Genomic DNA, 16073 nt, shown 5'->3' on the forward strand with positions numbered 1-16073 from the left:
AAAAAAATCATATTTGAAATCTTTCTAACGTTATAAAGTAAAAATTCACAAAGTGTTCCAATTAAATATCATTCTTGCAGCCAAGACATTGTTACTACAAATTACACAACCTAATACTGTAATTGTGGATTGTTTGGGGCTTTGAATTATTCAGTTTATGCATTAACTAGTCCTTTTGCTTATCTTTTCTTTCCTTTCTCTTCAACTCCTTGGACTTTGGTTACACCAGAAGTCAGCATGAAAAGGAGTTGAAGCCCATTTCAAGTAGATACTTCTTAGAAGTTTTGGTAAAGATTTTATGGTGGAGTTAATTCAGATTTTTCTGTATTCAGTTTTGCTTTAATTGATAGTTGATAACCTGGAGGATCAGAAGATCTGTCTTTTATTTCTAATGAGTGAACTGACCTCAGAAAAAATGTAGTCATAATTCTCCCAATGATGGGAAAATTATATTTGTGTGAATATTTTTTCTTCTTCCAAAAGTGAACATTTTGGAAGCTTTATGTGTTTAGATTACATTTTTGTATTTTAGCACCTCTTTTAGGATTCCAGCGATAACATAAGACCACAATAGCCCATAACATAGCATTATCTTTGAACCGTTATCTTCAAGCTGTGCAGTGAATCTGATACCTCATAAACTAGGACCCTGTGTCCTTGATCAGGATCTAACACTGTCTCCCTGGTCAAAGTAGAGAGAAAACACACTTTGTTTCCTTAGCAAGTCACCCTGAAAGAGTATTTTCCTTTGCTGAGCCTCCCATGTCTCTACCAGAAATATCCTCCTTTAAGAATCTATTTTTTTAAAAGAGCATTTTCATCTAAGATACTCAGTTTGGAAAACATGCAAATCAAATATTTTTATTTCCTAAATCTCATGGTCTCATTGTGCACAATGCCTGATTGTGATCCTATTTGACTAAATGTCACCTGCTACATAACATGAGCATTCTGCCCTCTTTTCTAGCACCTAATAGAAGGCTTAGCATACTCTATTCTTTTGAAACCGTATGGTTCCAGTTCCACCTATTAACCTTGATTTCCAACTGATATCCTCTTCATGTGAATAAATGACTATCGTGTGATCACTGAAAATGTGTTAAAAACACTAAATAAATTATTTAAAGACATACAAACAAACCAACAAAAAGGCTGGGAGAAAGGGAAAATATCTAGGTAATTTAATCAGCTGTGACAGGCAAGATTTTGTTGTTGTTGTTAACTTTTTCTTTCTTCTTTTTTTTAAATCCTTAAATGAGAAACACTCTCTGCATTGTTTCATCCTGAGCTGTTTCACTCCAGACATGCCTGAAGCAGAGTTCTTTCCCGTTTGGAACTTGACAGGGTTTCTGTCGCTAGTAGTATATGCTTACAACAACGTAGCTCAGTAGGAAAATAATGTGATGGACATGGATCCTTAGTTAATCATTCACTTATCTGAACCAGAGACTGTAGGAAGCACATAAATTACCAAACAGGAAAATTTCCTAGCTGGTGGTCATTTCCTATTTTTTCTCCTCTACAGTGAATATTTGACCCTCTAACATAGTTCAATTTCCATTTCTGGTGGGCCAGAAGGAAAATTATGATGTGCCTTACTCAACAATTAAGCCTTCAGAGTGCGTTCTAAACTAAGAGTTGTCAATCCCAGATTAATGCCTGAATTATTTGGGTTCTTATTTTTTATTTGTACCACTCACCTGCCAAAATAATAAAGTATAATAAAACTGTATTATTCAGAATTTTAGGGAGTCATTTGGACAGTGAGGCAGGTGCTTGCACCGTGGTTTCTTTAGCTCTAAAATGAGACATCTTTTGTATGAAACAACTTAAAGTAACAGCAGCACCAACACAAACTAAGGTTTTATTTCTACCACTGAGGTATTGAGGTAATCAAGGCCTTACTGCTTTAAAAACCAAATATTCTCTTTTAAAAAAAAATCAATTTAAGATAACACTCTTTCTACCACTCTATGAAACACCCTGCACATAATTACACATTTTCTTGATGATGTAAGAACTTCATTACACACCAGGCATAGTATAATGCTACAGTTTTGTGATAGTCAGAGCTTCTTTGCTGCTTACAGAGATCCTTAGAACTTGAGTCCAAATACTTTAACCTGTTTTTTTTTTATTACTTTTATGAACTTTTAAGCTGTCAGCTCTCATGGCTCTATCAATTACCTTCCATAGATGCTCCTTATCACCTTTCTTGTTGCTTCTGTTTTGTAAACTTGGTGTTCAGATTACCAAGCAAGTTAACACTATAAGTAAAGTAAGAGTACATGTATAGTACTGAAGGAGAGATTAAGTACATTTCCTGTGTAAAGTACTTGAGTTTTAGCCCTTAAACTTTTTTTAATAGAGATTTATTTATTTTTATTTATTTATTTTTGGCTGTGTTGCTGTGTGTGGGCTTTCTCTAGTTGTGGCAAGTGGGCTTCTCATTGCAGTGGCTTCTCTTGTTGCAGAGCATGGGCTCTAGGCACATGGGTTTCAGTACTTGTGGTGTGCAGGCTTCAGTAGTTGCAGCGCACGGGCTCTAGGGCACGCGGGCTTTAGTAGTTGTGGCACGAGGGCTCAGTAGTTGTGGTGCATGGGCTTAGTTGCTACTCAGCATGTGAGATCTTCCCGGACCAGGGATCGAACCTGTGTCCCCTGCATTGGCAGGTGGATTCTTAACCACTGCGCCACCAGGGAAGTCGCAGCCCTTAAACTTTTGACATGTTGCATCCTTTTTTTCCTTACTCTTCTCAGCTGCATTCTCAGAGTTCAGATGCACCGATTCCAGATAGAGGAGGTGGTGTGGGTATATTTAATGACAATACAGAATGTAGTGGTTATGAAGATGGTCTCTGAAGTCAATAAAACTAAATTCAAATCCCATTGTGTCACTTAACTAGCTTTATCACCTTGTTCAAACTACTTAATCTCTCTCAGCTTCAATTTCCTCATCTGTAGAATGGGGAGAAAAACACTACTGTTGTCAGAGGACTGTTGTGATTTTTACATGAAATAATGCATGTAGAATACTTAGCATAATGCTTACCATAAAATTAAATGGTATTATTATAGTTATTATTTTGCCCTTTCCTGAGACCACTGTTTTAATAGCATTAATTTACATTATGGTGACCTTGTTTTTTCTGCTTCTAATCCAGGCAATTTACACATGAAGATGAGGCAAAGAACAGAACCCTAAACCCCTGCATCAAAATTTTAAGAGGCATTATGCACAAATATCAAGACAGACTAAATATTCAATTTCATTTTTACATTAAAATCACTACCTTAGATATATACATTGGGACATGTTGGTCATTTATTCATCAAGTTTTATGCATTGGATAAAGAAATTAATGAGAATATAAATTCATGACTATATTAGTATGAGACAACACTGTGCAGCTTATCTGTGCCTTGATAGAACTGGGAAAAACATTTTTTTGTTTTTATCTATTTTTTAAAGGCAGGAAGCTTATAAACGGAAGAGGTCCTTGAGAAACTATCATAAGGCTTCTACTGAAAAATCTCAGATGGTAATTAAGTATCCCATGTGTTGTAAGAATAACCCTTTGTATATTATAGTGAGATATTTCTCTAACATTTGTTGGCAGCTGCTAAGCCAAGCAGAAATACACTGTAGAATGTCGACATTAGTTTTAAATACTTATTAATTTGTTAGAGCTGGAGACAGCAGCACAAAAGATGTAGGTGGTAGCTTCTAATGATCAGTAAGAAAATGTATAACTAGAGTTCTAGAACCACTTGATCTCTGTCAACAGCAACTTTCCAAATTTTTCACTATCATTACCTGCTTTTAGTATTTATACCTGTTGCCTCAATGATAAGGAAATACCATTTCCCCAACGAAATTAAAAGGAGAAATAGACAAATCCACAATTATAGTTGGAGACTTCAAGACTCCTCACTCAGTAACTGACAGAATTAGTACACAGAAACTCAGTAAGGCTGTAGAAGACCTGAACAACTCTATCAACCAACTTGATCAACCTGACATTTATAGAACACTCTACCCAATAACAGTAGAATATAGCTTATTTTCAAGTGGTCATGGAACATTCACTGAGATAAACTATATTCTGGGCCACAAATTTCCTTAACAAATTTTTTAAAATATACAGTTAACCCTTAAATAACATGGAGATTAGGGGCACTGACCCCTCACACAGTCAAAAATCCACATACAACTTCACAGTCATTTCTCTATATCCAAAGTTCTGTATCTGTAAATTCAATCAACCATGAATGATGTAGTAATATAGTATGCATTTATTGGAAAAAATCCTCATATAAGTGGGCCTGTGCAGCTCAAAACTGTTGTTCAAGGCTCAACTATATATCATACAAAGGATGTCCTATAAAAAATTAAACTTGAAATCAAAAGTAGAAAAATACCAGGAAAATCCCTAAATATTTAAAATTGAACAATACACTTATAAATCACCTATGTCCCAAACAGGAAGTTTCAAGGGAAATTAGAAAATATTTTGAACTAAATTAAACTGAAAACACACACAAAAATAAATAAATAAAAAATAAAAACTATGGTAATGACTGGGCTGTGATTGAGCTTTTAAAACATTTATACCCAAATCCCATTTAAGCTACCTAGTCCCATAGATGTGGGTATATATGATAGTTTGCACTGGGGTCAAAAAGCCTTTGTAACTGTGTTATTAAAATATTTTTCTCCAGAGTTCTATCATACATTTGCACTGTGCTTTTTATTTATTTATTTATTCATTCATTCATTTATTTAATTATTTAGGTCTTTTTATTTTTTATTTAAGTGTATTTGCTTTACAATGTGTGTTCGTTTCATCTGTAGCATGGTGCTTTGTAACTTAATAAGGATTTTTGTATTCATTATCTTATTCAACCTCATTAATTCTCACACCCAAACTATAAAGTTAGTGGGGCAGATATTCTTTCCATTTTGCTTATTCTTAAAGATAGATTATGTCCAAAACTGAAGGAAAGTGAAGATGAATAATAAAATACATTACTAGAGATAAAAATTACTTCATAATGATAAAATGTTCAATTTGCCAGAAATATAATTCTAAAATCATGTACACTTAATACCCTGCCTCAAATATATAAAGCAAAAATTGACAACTTACAAGAAGTATTGAAGAAAACACTATCACAGTAGGAGATTTTACCATTCTACTTTTGGTAGTTAATAAACTTAGGAGACAAATTAGTAAGGATATAGAAGACTTTATAATTTTTCCAACTGGATATATATAGTACACATAGAAATTCATGAATGTTAGTATTTGCTAGTCCATAATGTATCTTCAGCAAGTTTAACAAGACCACATGAATGTGGTGGTATAAACCATATTCTCTGGCCATAATGAAATTGAGTTAGAGTTAAATGATAAGTGATAATGAGAGTGCTTGGAAATTATAGAAACACTCCTAAATAACTTACAGGTAAAGATGAAACCATAATGGAAACCATAATCATAATGGAACTGAACAACTGTGAAAATTCTGTATACCACAATTTATGGTGTATAACTAAACTGACATTTAGAGGGAATTTTAAACCTTTATATCTTATATAGGAAAAAAGCCTGAAAGTCAGTGAGTTAAGAAGCACCCAACTGAAGAAATTTTTAAAAAGTAGAATAAATCCAAGGAAAGTATAAACAAAGATATCAAAGAGCAGAAATTAATGAAATAAAGAAAAAATATAAGAAAATTTAAAAAGCCAAAATTTAGTTGTTTGAAAAAAATTAACAAATTTATTTGGGAATCGGGAAAAAATAATGAAAAACTATATATGTTATGGATGAAAAGAGCATAAAACTATAGACATGGTCATGATTTTAAAAAATAAGAAAATAGTATGAATAACTTTAACAATAAAAATTTAAATTTAGGCCAAATGGACAATTGCCTAGGGGAAAAAAAAATCAGCTTACCAAACTTGCAGAGAAAGAAATAGTTTTAAACCCATTAAAGAAATTTAAAAATTTAAAATTCTTCCCACAAGGAAAATACTAAACATTACATATTTGGTAGCTTTGCATTGTATCAACTGGGTAAACTGGAACTGTTTCCCAGAATTTCCTCCTTGTATGTTTTTGTGATACAGTTGGTCATCATGGTTAGATGCAGTGAAAGACAGATGCACAGGTGCCAGTGAGTCCTCACTCTTCCCCATAGTGATTGCTGTCAGGTTGCAGATTGTTCTCTCTCTCCCTTATTTGGTGTTAGTCTCTTTTTCCTGACTGTTGACCCTGATGCACACCAGTGATCCTAGTTCCACCACTAGACACAGATGCAGACGTCTTCCACTGACCTCCCCACCAGCTCTGCTTCAGCTACCACTTGAAAGGTAAGAGTGCCTGGTGTGCAGATTTCCCTGTAAACTTCACCTTATCCATGCATTCCATTGCATCAAGAGTGCTGATCAGTGACTTCTCTGACCGTCCAAATCCCTTCTCTGGATCTTACTTTCCCAGCTCCTCCTGCAATTAGGTAAGATATAATTTCTATAATAACTTCTTTATTCCATATACCTAGTTGTTTGTTTCCTTGATTTAATCTTAACTGACATAACAGTCAAATTCAACCAAATATTCAAGATATAGCTAATTCTTATATTACACAAATACTTCCATAGAATAAAAAAGGAAAATGAGAAGATATGTTGATGGCAAATAAGCATATAAAAAGATGATCCACACAATTTTTAATTTACATTTTAAAGCAACAATGAGATACTACTACACACCTATTAGAATGGCCAGAATCTGGAACATGGACAACACCAAATGCTGGCAAGAATTTAGAACAACAGGAACTCTAATTCATTGCTAGTGGAAATACAAAATGGTACAGCCACTTTGGAAGACAGTTTGACTACTTCTTATAAAACTAAACATACTCCTAGCATGTGATACAGCAATCAACTTTTTGGTATTTACTTAAAGGAGTTGAAATTTTATGTCCACACGAAAACCTGCACATTGGTGTTTATAAAAACTTTATTCATAATTGCCAAAACTTGGAAGCAATCAAGATGTCCTTCCATAGGTGAATGAATAAACTGTGATAATCCAGATAATGGAATATTATTTAGCACTAAAAAGAAATGAGCTATCAAATCTATGAAAAGATGTGGAGGAACCTTAAAAAACATTCCTAAGTGAAAGAAGCCAATTGAAAAAGGCTACCTGTATGATTTCAACTATACAACATTCTGGAAAAGGCAAAACTATGGAGACAATAAAAAGATCAGTGGTTGCCAGGGGTTAAGGGAGAGACATGAATAGGTGGAGCACAGAGGATTTTTAAAGCAGTGAAAATATTCTGATGATACTATAATGAGGGATACATGTCATACATTTTTCCAAACTGAGAGAATGTACAACACCAAGAGTGAATCTTAAGGTAAGCTGTGGACTTTAGGTGTTTATGATGTGTCAGTGTAGTTTCATCAATTGTAACAAATGTACCATTCTGGTGGGGGATATCAATAATGGGGGAGGCTATGCATGTGTGGGGGCAAGAGGCATATGAGATATCCCTGTACATTCCTCTCAATTTTTCTGTGAACCTAAAACTGCTCTAACAAATAAAGTCTTTTTTTTTAAGGAAAACACTCCCTACCTCATTTTATGGTGTTAATATAACACTTATTTCTAAAGTAGACAAGTATAGCACAAGAAAGAATGATTACAAGCCAAAGTCAATTATGGGTATAGATGTAAAAAGCCTGAACAAAATACTAACAAATGAATTCAACAATTTATTTAAAAGATAGCATATCATGACCAAATGGCAATTATATAATAAATGAAAATTTGGTTAAATATTTAAACCAATAAGTATAACAGTAACAAATAAAAAGAGAAAAAAATAATAAATGCAGAAAAGGTTTTCAATAAAATTTAACATCCATGTATGGAAACAATCTTAGCAAAATACAAAGAAAAGTGAAATTCCTTAACTTGGTGAAGGAAAATCTGCTAAAATCCCACACAGCAAACATTATATTTAATGGTGAAATGTTGAAGATCAGAGTCAAACCAAGGATGCCCTACTAGCATCACTTCCACACAACATGGCACTAGATGTTGTAGACAGTAATTTGACACCACCATAATATTCCAAAAATAATGAGATTAAATTTTTTAAATATGTAAAGATTGAAAACAAGGAACTTAAACTCTCATTATTTTAATATGATACAGTTGTTCATAGAGAACACAAAAGAATCTACAGTTAAATTGCAAGAAGTAATACAAAATTATACCTCAGTAATACTAATTAGAAAATATAGTTAAAATACATATTAATTACAATAGTAGTATAAATATGAAGTAACCATGAATAAATCTACCAGGGTCCAAGCTATGTTGGAGAAAATTTAAAACTTGATGAAAAGATACAAAAGATACCCTAAAGAAGATATACCATGTTCATGGATAGGAGGTCTTAATATATCTCCTCAAACAGATATTTAGATTCAATAACATTTTAATAAAAATTTCATGTTTTTAAAGAAAACTTGAAAAACTGCTTCTAAAATTTAAATGGAAAGTTATAAAAGTCTAGCATATCAGAAATTTCCTGCTATGAATAATTAGAAAATTGCATAAAATACAAACAACAATCTATTTGAAGGCATCAGAGAGCTACTAAGGCAGTGAGAATTTGAAGGGTTAAATCTTGGAGAGAAGGAATGGAAAATGCAAAGAGATGAAACTGACATTTATTGTCACTTTTCTTCTTGAGGCATTTGCCAACTTATAAACAGAAGACTAAAAGGATAAGAGGAGAATAGCAGTCAAGTGAAGAAAGGTTTAACAGAGCTTTCAACAGTTTTATGGGGCTAGGAGAAAAAAAATAGAGTTTAGGGCCTGCCAAAGAGGAGTGACCCTGATAACCAATGCAAGCTTTCATAAAGGATCTTTGAATGCTACACCCTAGGCAAAAGAGCTAACTAGAAACAGTCCAGCTCTCACAAAGAAACACAGATTCAAATTAGTTCATTCCCAAATAGGATTAAGAAAAGAGCTAACTAGAAACAATCCAGCTCTCACAAAGAAACACAGATTCAAATTAGCTCATCCCCAAATAGGATTAAAGTGATCTTAACTTTAATTTTGCTACAGGCAAAAAGTGAACCCTCTCTATAGGAACATAACATCATTCAAAACCTCTGATTATTTCTTCAATTTTTTATATGCTATGTCTGGCGTTTAATAAAAAATTATTAGGTAACCCAGGAGATAAACGATTGTCCAAAAACCAGGAGAAGAGGAAAAAAGAACTACAGGCAAAATGAACAGATTTATAGGAGATTCAATTACTGAAGTTATTAGACATGGATTTAAAGTTAACTTAGGTTTACATGTTGAAGAATATAAAGGCTGAGAAAAAACAATTCAGCAAGAATTTGAATCTATTAAAAATACTCAACTGGGGCTTCCATGGTGGCACAGTGGTTGGGAGTCCGCCTGCCGATGCAGGGGACACGGGTTCGTGCCCCGATCCCGGAAGATCCCACATGCCGCGGAACGGCTGGGCCCGCGAGCCATGGCCGCGGAGCCTGTGTGTCCAGAGTCTGTGCTCCGCAACGGGAGAGGCCACAGCAGTGAGAGGCCCGCGTACAGCAAAAAAAAAAAAAAAAAAAAAAAAAATACTCAACTGGAAATTACAATAACTGAAATAAAGAACTTAGTAAATGGTTTTAACATATTAGACACAGCTGAAGAGAGAATTAGTGAACTAGAAAATTAGGTCAATAGAAAATATCTATACTGAAACATGAAGAGAAAGAGAAAAAAATGAAAAATACAGAAAAACACAATACATGAGACACACAAAAAACTTCTAACACACACCAAATATATATATTTAATTCCAGAAGGGTTGAAAAGAGAGGATGGGAGTAAAAGCAATATTTGAAGATATAATGTCTGAGAATATTCCAAAACAGATGAAAAATAATAAACCAGATTAAAGAAATGCTACAAAATTAAACAAGATAAATATTTAAAAGCTTAAAAACAACGAAAATAAGAACATTTTTAAAGCATTCAGAAATAAGAAACATAATTTCAAAAGACATAACAGAAATGATGTAAGGCAGAAGAAAATAGAATAATATATGTAAAGTGTTGAAAGAAAATAACTAGATTTCTACATCCAGCAAAAAATATTGTTAAAAATGAAGGCAAAATTAAAACTTTAGATAACAAAAACAGAAAATTGGACACCAGAAGACATGCACCAATAGAAATACTAGTAATTTTTCAGACAGAAGTGGAATGATACCAGGTCAAATCATGAAAATATAAGAAAAGAAGACCAACTGAAAGGGAAAATATGTGGGTAAATTTAAATGAATATAGGCTGTTTATGAAAAGTCAAAAGTTATCCATGAACAACCTAAATGCTCATCAACTGATGAATGGAAAAGATGTTGTGTACACACACACACACACACACACACACACTAGAATATTATTCAGCCATAAAAAAGAGTGATATAATGCCATTTGCAGCAACATGGATAGACCTAGAGATTATCATATTAAGGGAAGTAAGTCAGAAAGAGAAAGATAGGGCTTCCCTGCTGGCGCGGTGGTTGAGAGTCCACCTGCCGATACAGGGGACGTGGGTTCGTGCCCCAGTCTGGGAGGATCCCACATGCCACAGAGTGGCTAGGCCTGTGAGCCATGGCCACTGAGCCTGTGCATCTGGAGCCTATGCTCCACAACGGGAGAGGCCACAACAGTGAGAGGCCCACGTACCGCAAAAAAAAAAAAAAAAAAAAAGAGAAAGATAAATATCATATTATATCACTTACATGTGAAATCTAAAATATGATATAAATAAACTTATTTACAAAACAAAAGTTACCCATGAAGAAGAATTAAATAGGAGGACTTGATCTAGCAGGTATCAGAAATTATTATAAACCTATAGCCACTAAGAAGTGTAGTGTCATTGTAGAAATATAACAACAATGGACAAATGGAATATAAAATACCCATACATGAAAACTTGAAAGATGATAGAGTAGATAATGCACATCGGTGGGATAAGAATGGAGTATCAGCAAGTACACCTGAGAAAATCAGTTAACTGTGCAGAAAATAATGGAACAGGTCCCTACCTTACACATTTACAAAAAAAATCTGTCTAAGGTAGAATATAAACTTAAATGTGGAAAGCAAAACTAGAATGCCTTTAGAAACATTTATAGGAGCATATTTTAATAACCTTGGGTTAAAGGAAAATTTCTTAAGACCTCAAAAAGGAAAATATCAATAAATTATCATTAAAATTAAGAACTTTTCTGTTCCTCAAAATATACCACAAAGAGAGTAAAAATACAAGATGTAATTTTGAAAAGAAGTTTGCAATAGATATAACTGACAAAGGATGATATAAACCTAGAATATATACATACTTCCTAAAGGGAACAAGAAAGAAAATGCAGTAGAAAGGCAGAAGAGGGAACACAAATATGCCCCCAAAAACCACATGAAGAGGGACTTCCCTGGTGATGCAGTGATTAAGAATCTGCCTGCCAAAGCAGGGGACACGGGTTCGAGCCCTGGTCTGGGAAGATCCCACATGCCATGGAGCAACTAAGCCCGTGTGCTGCAACTACTGAGCCTGTGCTCTAGAGCCCGTGAGCCACAGCTACTGAGCCTGTGTGCCACAACTACTAAAGCCTGAGCACCTAGAACCCGTGCTCCGCAACAAGAGAAGCCACTTCAGTGAGAAGTCCGTGCACCACAACGAAGAGTAGCCCCTGCTCGCCGCAACTAGAGAAAGCCCATGGGCAGCAACAAAGACCTAATGTAGCCAAAAATAAAATAAGTAAATAAATTTATAAGAAAAAACCCAAAAAACCACATGAAGAAATGATTAATCACATTAGTAATTGGGAAATCAAACCGCAATGAGATATCATTTCACACTCATTGGCAAAAATTTTAAAGTTAGACCTGTCTAAGTTTTGGCAAGAAGTGTGGAACAACCAGTACTCTATGCTGGTGGGGTGTTAATTGGTATCACCATGTTGGCATTACCAAGCAAATTTGAACATTGTTCATATTTTACAACCTAGCAATTCTAATCTGAGGTATATATACTAGAGAAATTCTTACACCAATAATATATCTCAAGACACATACAAGAGTGTTTACAATGGCAAAAAACCTGGAGCCCATATAAATATCCATCAACAGTAATGTGATAAGAAATCAGTGTATAGGTTTATTATGGAATACCGTAGAGCAGTTAAGTGAATTATAGCTATGCACATGAAAGTGGATTAATCTGAAAAACAATATTTAAACAGAAAAGAGGAAAAATTTATGTACAAAAGAATTCCATTATATAAAGTTATAAGCAGGTAAAGCTAAACAGTATATTGTTTGTGGATATAGGCTTACATGGTAAACTTATAAAGAAAAGCAAGGGAATCATTGACAAAAAATTCTGAAGGGTAGTTGCCTCTGGTACTGGGAGAGGAGACCTTCAGTGATGGGCATCCAAGGCTTCTGAGGTCCTGGTAATGTGCTATCTCTAAGTCTTAATAGTAGGTACATAGGTATTTCTATTGTTATTGTTTCTCCATAAACTACCTATATATCATAATATAAAAGTGAAAAAAATGTGCCTTTCACAGTTGCCAAAGAAAAAGGGTGAAAAGAACACAAAAGATATTGTCCCTAAATTTTACTGAGCACTTCATGGATTCCAAAGCAGAATTATTCACATTCCTTGCATTTGTCTGGGTTGGGTCTTCTGAACTCTGGATCCCTGAAGCCATGGAGCATGTATGCTGGATTAACATGTTTCTGAGCTGGGAATTTTCCTCCACGGTTGGAAGTCTGAAGAGAGGCAGAGAATGCTGTTTACCACACACACTGAACGCTTTGGGCAAATAGAGGTATAAAAAAGAGGAATGAGATAACAGAGGTTATGAGGAAAGAAAGGCTGTGTACAAACTAGGAGGCAATATATAGAAAAATTAAAAATTGGCATTTGGAGTCTCATAAGAAATTACTTGGTTGGGGATGGTAAAAAATGATGTTCATAAGTATGATGAGAAGAGTCATTCAAATTCTGCTGCTTTGATTTGCTGCATTCTTTTATTAACAAATCTGACCTTTAGCAATTTGTCGTTTAGGTTTTCCCATTAACTTTAAGTTTTAAATTCTGCTTTTCAAATCCTTGTGCAACTTTCTGTGTTTGCTAAATTACTCAACAGATTCATACAGCATTGCTTGCTTATGTTTGCTCTGCGCTGGAAATGATAATGAAAGTGGCTGTACTTCCTGTCTTCGTGAGATAGTTGATAGGGATAATTTTTTAAGCAATTAAAATAGAGAGGAAATAAAGATCACAAATGCAAGAAAGCAGAAGCTTCAAGGTCCTCTGCCTCTAACAGCTTTTTTAACCCCCTGCCCTATTAGAACTCTTGGAACTAGCTTTTGTTCCTTTCTCATTCCAAACTCATAGCTTTCTTTCAATTTCTCTCTTGGACTCCAAATGACTTTTTATTCCCTCACAATTGTTACCATCTTGTTATTCAAAATCTGTCATAAAACTCATCAGAGTTCTTAGAAAATAAGGCAAATAGAAAAATCTGGACTTCGGTGATCACTCAGATCACTAAAGCAGTCACTCTACCTGCTCAAGAGTAGACGAGGGAAAAGAGCCTTTATAATTCTAGCCTTGTAACTGGACAATCTTAGAGATACAACATATCTCAAAGGTCTTCTAGTTCCATGCTCAAAGTAGGATTTTCTCTCCCAAGTCTCTGAAGAGGGTCTTTTAGCTTCAGCTTTCAATTTAAGACTTGTGGTCACAGGGAGCTTGATACTTCAAAAGACAGCTTGTAATGCCGTCGGAGTCAAGAAAATTTTTCCTTACAGTGAGCTGTTCACGGCCACCCACTGGGCTGGCTCTGACATCTAGAAAGATCAATTCTTTATCTAATCCTGAAAATATTAGAAAATAGTGTCTTCTTTTTCAAGACGTATCTTGAGAATCTTCTTTTCCAGGAGCCAAATACCCCTGCTTTTGTTGCCCGTTCCTCTATTGATTATATTTTCAGACGTAGTTCAGACCATGCCTCTTTGGAGGTCTGACTCCAGGGTGTCAGTACCCTCAGTATCCTTTTCTCCCCCCGCCTAAATATTTATTTATTTATTTATTTGGCTGTGTTGGGTCTTAGTTGCAGCACACGGGATCTTCATTGCGGCATACAGGATCTTTAGTTGCGTCATGCAAACTCTTAGTTGTGGCATGTGGGATCTAGTTCCCAGACCAGGGATTGAACCCGGGCCCCCTGCATTGGGAGCATGGAGTCTTAACCCCTGGACCACCAGGGAAGTCCAAAGGTGCCAGGATCCTTTTTGACCTGAGGTGTCCAAACTGAGCGCCATACTCCAGATGTGGCCCAGATCCTGTGGAGAACTAAGTGACTTATTTCCCTTTTTGCACTCAACTTCCCAAACCTTGTTAGTTTTGATAACAACTACATCACACAGGAAAATCATATAGAGATAATCAGGGATTAGCATCAGACTTGCCCTAACGAAGTATTAAATGTAAAGTTGCCACAGATCATAGGGCATCAATCCAAGATGTGAAGTGAGAGATCTCTGGGTCTGAGGATTGGGCAAGAACGTAGGGAGCTGGTATAGTTCTCTCAGTTCCTTGTCCCAGGGCCTCTCATCTCTGCTTCTCTCCGCCCTGCTCTTCCTCTTCCCTCGACAACATGACCTCTTCCAGTCATTTCTGTTTCTGTGTAACTCTGGCTTTCCTCTGCTTCAGTGTGCCCTGAAACCAACCTAGCCCAAGTTCTGTACAACTTTTCATTTGAAGTACCCATCTCCCCAGCATCCAGCTCAGCGTGTCTCAAATTTTTGTGTCCACAAAATCACACAGAGATCTTGTCAAAAATGCAAAGAATGGTGCAGTAGGTCTAGGAGAAGGAATGTACATTTTTAACAAGTTCCCAGCTGATGTGGATGCTGATGGCCCACAGATCACACTTCGAGTAGCAACAATCAGGATTGAGTTAAGTTAAACTTGTTTCTGATGTTTGAGGCTTATGTCTGTTAAGTTAAAATATTCCAGAAAAGAAAAAAAATTATGAATTATCTTCTTAAAATAGGTTTTTATATTTTAGATTCTATTCGTCTGTCATTTCAGTGAGATGGAAGAAAAGAAAGACTTGTTCTCAATCAGATATCTTAAAGGAACCCTTTACGTTGCATTGTTTATCTTGGTACCAGGCCCTGAACTAGGTGCAAACTTGCAATTACAAATGGTCAAATGCCCCTTTTCAATAGCTTCCCCAGGTGGGCCTGTATGGCCCTTCCAGGATCTGTGAGTGTGATTTCCAAACTGTGCAAATGATGTCTAGAGGGGAAATATTGTGGTTCAGAACTAAAACCTATACCCGACACCAGAACCCACAGACCATGCAGGATGCCAACTTCCCCACATTATGGATACTGGGAACCATGTCAGCATTTTATTACTTTTACTCCCTAATCTAGATGCTTACTCCATCGTAGTGATACCTAGTCCAATTAGCTTCAATATTTCTTTAGTTTTAAGTACATAGATAGTTTCTAGAGACTGAAGTATTTGAGTGAGTGTGCAATGGAGAGGGGTTGACGGGAATATAATGAGACAGGATAATGAGAAATTTCTCTGGCAGGAGACTGGGGAGGGTAACGAAGTGATTCTACCTTGGGGAGCCTAGGAAGAAACCCTATAGCTGTTCATTTCAAGCCTGGCTTGTCAGAGTTGGTCCTATCATTCATTCAGTTTTAAAAAACTAGTCCTAGAAAAACCACATGATCCATTTGGGGTTTGCAAGAAGTCTTCTATAATTCAGCAAATGGGCACATTAATTTAATCAGAAACTTGGCTTCCTTTCCATCTCTTCGATTTTGCCAATTAAGAGGCATAGCCATGATGGATAGCTTCATTTAGGATGCAAAGAAAATCAAAGTACTCTGGGAGATTTGTTAAGCCAA

The sequence above is a fragment of the Mesoplodon densirostris genome, chromosome 1 (assembly GCF_025265405.1).
Source record: "Mesoplodon densirostris isolate mMesDen1 chromosome 1, mMesDen1 primary haplotype, whole genome shotgun sequence".
In the NCBI taxonomy this organism is placed as follows: domain Eukaryota; kingdom Metazoa; phylum Chordata; class Mammalia; order Artiodactyla; family Ziphiidae; genus Mesoplodon; species Mesoplodon densirostris.